We start from the raw sequence: 6375 nt of genomic DNA, 5'->3' as shown, positions 1-6375 counted from the left end.
AGAAAGAGAGAAAAAGAGACAGAGAGATAGAGAGGGTGGTGAGAGAGAGGGGGAGGGAGACAGAGAGGAGACAGAGACAGAGAGAGGGTTGGGTTTCATATATTGCTGGAGTATGTTTCTTATGTATCTAAGATAGGCCTATTCACTTGTGCAGGGATGAAGTACTTTATTTAAAATAAAATAAAAACTTTGCCCATCCTCTTGCATGAGGACAAGCTTTGTGCAAAGTCTTAACCACTGCAGGCTGCTTATACCTGTGAAATTTGCGTATTGGTATAGGTCTTCATTTCCTGTACACTTTAACAAAAATTGGCTTAGATTAGTCAATGCCCTTTGGTGTCTTTATTCTACTTTGTTAGAATTAAGCTGGAGGGGGGAGTAAACAGTAATTTGTTGGGGTAGAGTTGTTGGTAGCACTAACATTAATATGAGGCCTTCTCTTTCAGTTCTAATCAAGTCATTTTGGAACCCTTACTTCTGAGAAAACTGCTTCTGTATATGAGTTGAATCATCTTTCTAAGGTCATTCATAGGTCACCTGTTGCTCACAAAGAAGAAATGCACTGTATGAAACAGCCAAGGTGATTCACCTGGGCATGTGCAAAGCACAAACAAATCGACAGAGGAAGAGGCCAGATTCCTGTAAGAATTGGGTTTCTAATTTCTTTTCAGTATATAAACATAGGTAGTTATTATATTCTGTTTCAGACTTTTCTTCACAACAAATTGTCTTCTTGGTTTTCAGAGTATTTAAGAGTCTTAAAATAGAAGAAAGAAAACTAGAATTAAAATATTTTAATAAACAACCATGTCTAGGTAGGGCACAGTGGCTCATTCCTCTAATCCTAGCACTTTGAGAGGCCAAGATGGGCAGATCACTTGAGGTCAAGAGTTTGAAACCAGCCTGGCCAACAGAGCAAAACCCCGTCTTTACTAAAATACAAAAAAATTAGCCAGGCATGGTGGTGCACATATGTAGTCGCAGCTACTCAGGAGGCTGGGGCAGGAAAATCACTTGAACCCAGGAGGTGGAGATTGCAGTGAGCTGAGATCGTGCCACTGCACTCCAGCCTGGGTGACAGAGCGAGACTCTGTATCTAATAAATAAATAAACAAACAAACAAACAAACGACCATCTCTAAAACTTCATTTTATGACAACAGGTTGTGGCAGATTAACGACAGGCACATGTTCTTAGGAACTCCTTTCATGAAAAGGTGAACCCTATTACTCCTCCTTTGCATTTTGGTAGGCCCTATAACTGCTTAGTGGATAGAATATGATGGCAATGATGTTCTGTCAGTTTTCAAGTCTAGGCCTGAAGACACTGGTAGTTATCCATGGTAGTGGGAATTCTAAGTTGTCCTCCAAAATTTTACCTCATAGAGTGCATGCCTCATTCTGTAGACTTCTCTTGATTTGGGATGAGACCTGTGACTATGACATATATCACTTCAGGAATTATGCTACCTTATATGGCAATGGCCAAGGCATTTCTGGATGTAATTAAGGTCCCTAGTAAGTTGGCTTTGAATTAATGAAAGGGAGATTATCTTGGTTAGGTTAGAACTAGTCAGGTGATCCTTTTAAAGAGGGCTAGGTCTTTGCAACAAATAGTGCTGGAACAACTGGATATCCAAAGAATGAAGTTGGACCCCTTCCTCACACCATACACAAAGATAAACACAAAGTGGATTTTAGACCTAAATGCAATTGCTAAAACTGTAAAACCCTTAGGAAACATATGGTAAACATCATGAACTTGGGGCAGGCAATAATTTCTTAGATACAACATCAAAAGCAAAGTAGCAAAAGACCAAAAAAGATAAATTGTACTTCACCAAAATTAAAATTGTAATGATTCTAAGGATATAATCTAGAAAGTGGAAAGTCAACCACTGAAATTGGGAAAATATTTGCGAATCATATATCTAGCAAGAAATGTGTTCATAATATATTTTTTAAAACCTCTGGAAACTCAGGAATTGAAATAAAAATAACCCAATTTTAAAAATGAATAAAGGATTTGAATAGATATTTACCCAAAGAAGGTATACAAGTGGCTAATAAGCACATAAAAAGATACCTTCAAATCATTAGTCATTAGGGACATGCACATCAAAACCACAATGAGATACTACACACCCAACAGGATGGTTGTAATAATAAAAAAAAGACATATAATAACAAGTGTTGAAAAGGATGCGGAGTAATAGGAATCTTCATACATTGCTGGTGAGAATGGAAAATTGTGTGGCTGCTTTGGGAAGTAGTTTAGCAGTCCCTCAAATTGTTCAACATAGAGTTACCATATAATCTAGCAATTTCACTCCTAGGTATAAAACCAAGTGAAATACAAGCATATGTGCACACAAAAACTTCTGCATGAATGTTTATAGTAGCATTATTCACAATAATCCCCAACTAAAAACAATCTAAATGTCTATCAACATTGATAGATAAATAAAATGTGGTATATCCATAAAAATATTACTCAGCTATAAAAGGGGATAAAGTACAAATACATGATACAACATTATATCTTGAAAACATTTGCTAAGTCACAAAAGACTTAGCGACTCATGTTATGAATCAGTCACTAAGTCTTTTGTGAATGTGAATGATTCCACTAATATAACTGAACAGGAAAAAATTTATAGAGATAAAATCGATTAGTGGTTGCCTAGGGCTAGGGGCAGCGGTGGAATTGAAAGTAACTGCTTGGCCAGGTGTGGTGGCTCATGTCTGTAATCCCAGCACTTTGGGAGGCCGAAACGGGCAGATCACCTGAGGTCAGGAGTTCAAGACCAGCCTGGCCAGTATGGTGAAACCTGGTCTCTACTAAAAATACAAAAATTAGCTAGCTGGACACAGTGGTGTGTGTCTGTAGTCCCAGGTACTCAGGAGACTGAGGCTGGAGAATCACTTGAACGCAGGAGGCAGAGGTTGCAGTGAGTTGGAACCACGCCACTGCACTCCAGACTGGGTGACAGAGCGAGACATCATCTCAAAAAAAAAAAAAAAAGAAGTAACTTCTAATGGGCACAGGGTTTCTTTCTGGGATGACAAAAGCATCCTAAAATTAGAAAGCAATGATGGTTGCACAACTCTGCTAAAAACTATTGAATTTCATACCTTAAATGAGCAAGTTATATTTCAATAAAGCCGTCCTTTTATTTATTTATTTATTTTTATTTATTTTTATTTTTTAGACAGAGTCTCGTTCTGTCACCAGGCTGGAGTGCAGTGGCGTGGTCTCAGCTCACTGCAATCTCCGCCTCCCGGGTTCAAGTGATTCTCCTGCTTCAGCCTCCCGAGTAGCTGGGAGTACAAGTGCCCACCAACATGCCTGGCTAATTTTTGTGTTTTTAGTAGAGATGGGGTTTCACCATGCTGGCCAGGATGGTCTCAATCTCTTGACCTCATGATCTGCCCACCTTGGCCTCCCAAAGTGCTGGGATTACAGGCGTGACCATCGCGTCTGGCCAGCTGTTCTTTTTTTTTTAAAAAAAAAAACAAAATGAAAAGCTTATGTCTTTCCTGAGCTCAGAGACGTTCCCCTGTTTGTCTCAAAGAAAGCAGTTGCCTTGAGTTCTAGAACTGCTAGAAATGAATTCTGCCAACAACCCAAGTGAGCTTGAAAAAGGATCTTAAGCCTCCGTTGAGATGTAACCGTGGTTGACACCTTGATCAGGCCTTGTGAGATCCTGAGCAGAAGATCCAGCTAAACCATACCTAGGCTTTTGACTTACAGAAACTGTGAGATAATAAATGGGCATTGTTTTATGCCACCAAGTTTGTGGTAATTTGTTACATGGTAATGGAAAACTAGTACATTTCTTCTTTTAGTGTCTTGGAACACTTGCTTTTGAGACTCAGCTGCCATGATGTGAGAAGCCCAAGTCACATGGACAAGCTACCTAAGCTCCCAGCCAAGAGCCAGCATCATCTACCAGCCATGAGAGTGAGCCACTGCGGCCACTCAGTCCAACTGAGTCAGACTGCAGTTGCCTGAGAGACCCCAAGCAAGAACCACTAAGCTGTGCTCAGCTAATTCACAGAAATGTGAGAGATAATAAGTTTAAGTTTTAGGGTGGTTAGTTATATGACTATAGATAACATGCTTAGATAAAATAAATAACATAGATAAAAATGCTTATTTTATTCATTAAAAAGGGTCTTTTAAATTCTCTTAGTCTTATAAGTGAAACACTGCTTTCAGTTTTCTTCATTTTGCTCCTGGAATCCTTCTGACTGTATTGAAGGTTGACAGGTGACTTCTCTTAGGAAGTTCTAGGTGACTTCTCTTAGGAAGAGCTGAAAGACATGGCTAATTTTTGCACATCTTCAATTCAAAATTAAACACTTATTTTAGTAGAGTGAAGTTGTTGTAATTCCTGCTGTATTTAAGAAAAACAATAATAAGGGCCACACTGAGAATGCTACAATTAATTAAAGAATACATTGTCATTATTACATAAGTATAGATAGAGATTTGTGTTTAGAAAGAAAAAAAATCCAATGCAGATACATTGAATCCGAATTAAAAATGTATAATAAATATCATAAAAAGACCACTCATAACTGTGATGTTATATGAAGAAATGGCCATAATAAATAAGTTCCTTATGCTGTTATACTTTAGGTTGACTAGAATTTCCATACTAAAGAAAACTATTCTGTGGTAACATTTTTGGTGCTTGTGCCTACTTGTATTATTCACTGTGGCTAAAGCCAATTTGTTCACAAGTATGATAATTATCTAATTCTGGACAGGAAAACTCTTCTTATCTCTGGAATAAAGTTTCTAATTGCAGCAAAAATAATTTTCAAATATTTTTGGGCAAAAAGTCAGTGCATGAGCTTCAAATATGCTTTGTTCTGTTAAAATTGGAATCGAGAGTTTGAGAGCTACAGCCTCATAAGGAAGTAATTGCATTAGTCACCCTCCTGGCACTACATGGGTATTCATCTTTTCCTTTCATCATCCTCTCTGGCTCTTGCACAATTTTATAAGGTCCCCCACGAAGCCCAATTAATATTGTTTCTTTCTTTAAAACTCATGAATGTGCAATTAATAATCAATGATCTTGGGAGAATAAAAGAAGCAAGTTTGGAATTTCTAAATCATCTTGACAGGCAGCTGTATTCCATAGGCTATTTCAAGGAGTAACTACCTACCTGTTATGTCTTTATTAAAGCCAAACTGGCTTGAACATTTATTACCCAGAATAAGTGGTTGTCTTACTAATAAACTTTATGAATATATTTGGGACTTAAAAAATAATCTTGAATGTTTGATAATCTTTTCATTTGATGTGTATTAGAAGTCATTTAATTAAAAGGCCATCTTTGAACATCCAAAGGATGTTCTAGCCCCACATCCCTTCACATCACCTTGTTTAATTCTGGTATTTTCTCCATTATTTTCTTTCTTTTTAATGAGTCACTCTTTCTTTTTAGAGCAAAAGTCCTGTGTAAGCAATGACCTTGTTCATCATGGTCCTGTGGACTCTCCACTACCTATAACAGTGCCTGGCCAACAGTAGAAGCTCAGCAACTGTTACCTGAGGGAGTCAGTGTCTAGCTTGCTGTTCAATAATAATAAAAACAATAAAAAATGTTCAGTTGGTCTTCATTAGTGGCAGTCTAACATGGTTAATATCAAATGCAAAATCTAACTGGATAGTTCCTCTAGTTGAGGGAATGTATTTGGTTGGCCCCTCTAAACCACATGAGATTTGGTTAGGATCATTGATTTCCTTTGCTGAAGTCAACTGGTCAGCGGAGTTGCAGCAGATTACAAACCAAATTTCCAGGTTGACCTATCCGTTGAATTCAAATAAAGTACCCCATCATGACCACAAGCTGGGAGAGTATTCTCAAGTATCAAAATTCGGGTATGTAAAATGTTACTTTCTTTAGTATCTTTAAGACTGAACTCAGTTTCTGTCTTGAACCCAATCTTTCACAACTGTTACTAAATTTTATTCCACTTTGAAGTGGGAATTGGTGGAGGAGGAACCACATATAAGAACTTACTGTGGCTGGGGGTGATGGCTCACGCCTGTAATCCCAGCATTTTGGGAGGCCAAGGCAGGCGGATCACAAGGTTAGGAGTTCGAAACAAGCCTGACCAACAGGGTGAAACCCCGTCTCTACTAAAAATACAAAAATTAGCCGGGCATGGTGGCATGTGCCTATAATCCCAGCTACTCGGGAGGTTGAGGCAGGAAAATCGCTTGAACCTGGGAGGAGGAGGTTGCAGTGAGCCGAGATCATGCCACTGTACTCTAGCTTGGGCGAGAGAGTGAGACTGTCTCACAAAACAAAACAACACAACACAACACCTGTGTGGAAAGCATTAAATATAACT

At 38.4% G+C, this 6375-nt stretch overlaps 1 long non-coding RNA gene across 1 annotated transcript; it reads left to right on the top strand.

Annotated features, from left to right (window-relative positions):
- The first annotated feature begins 232 nt into the window (after positions 1-232).
- On the top strand, positions 233-6055 carry LOC129059890 (uncharacterized). Its single transcript, XR_008526049.2, has 3 exons — positions 233-641; positions 3849-4064; positions 5463-6055. It is a non-coding gene; the product is annotated as an uncharacterized LOC129059890 (long non-coding RNA).
- Positions 6056-6375: the final 320 nt, after the last annotated feature.

This window comes from Pongo abelii, chromosome 5 (assembly GCF_028885655.2).
Source record: "Pongo abelii isolate AG06213 chromosome 5, NHGRI_mPonAbe1-v2.0_pri, whole genome shotgun sequence".
Lineage (NCBI taxonomy): Eukaryota > Metazoa > Chordata > Mammalia > Primates > Hominidae > Pongo > Pongo abelii.
This window is presented reverse-complemented; position numbering and strand designations above follow the sequence as displayed.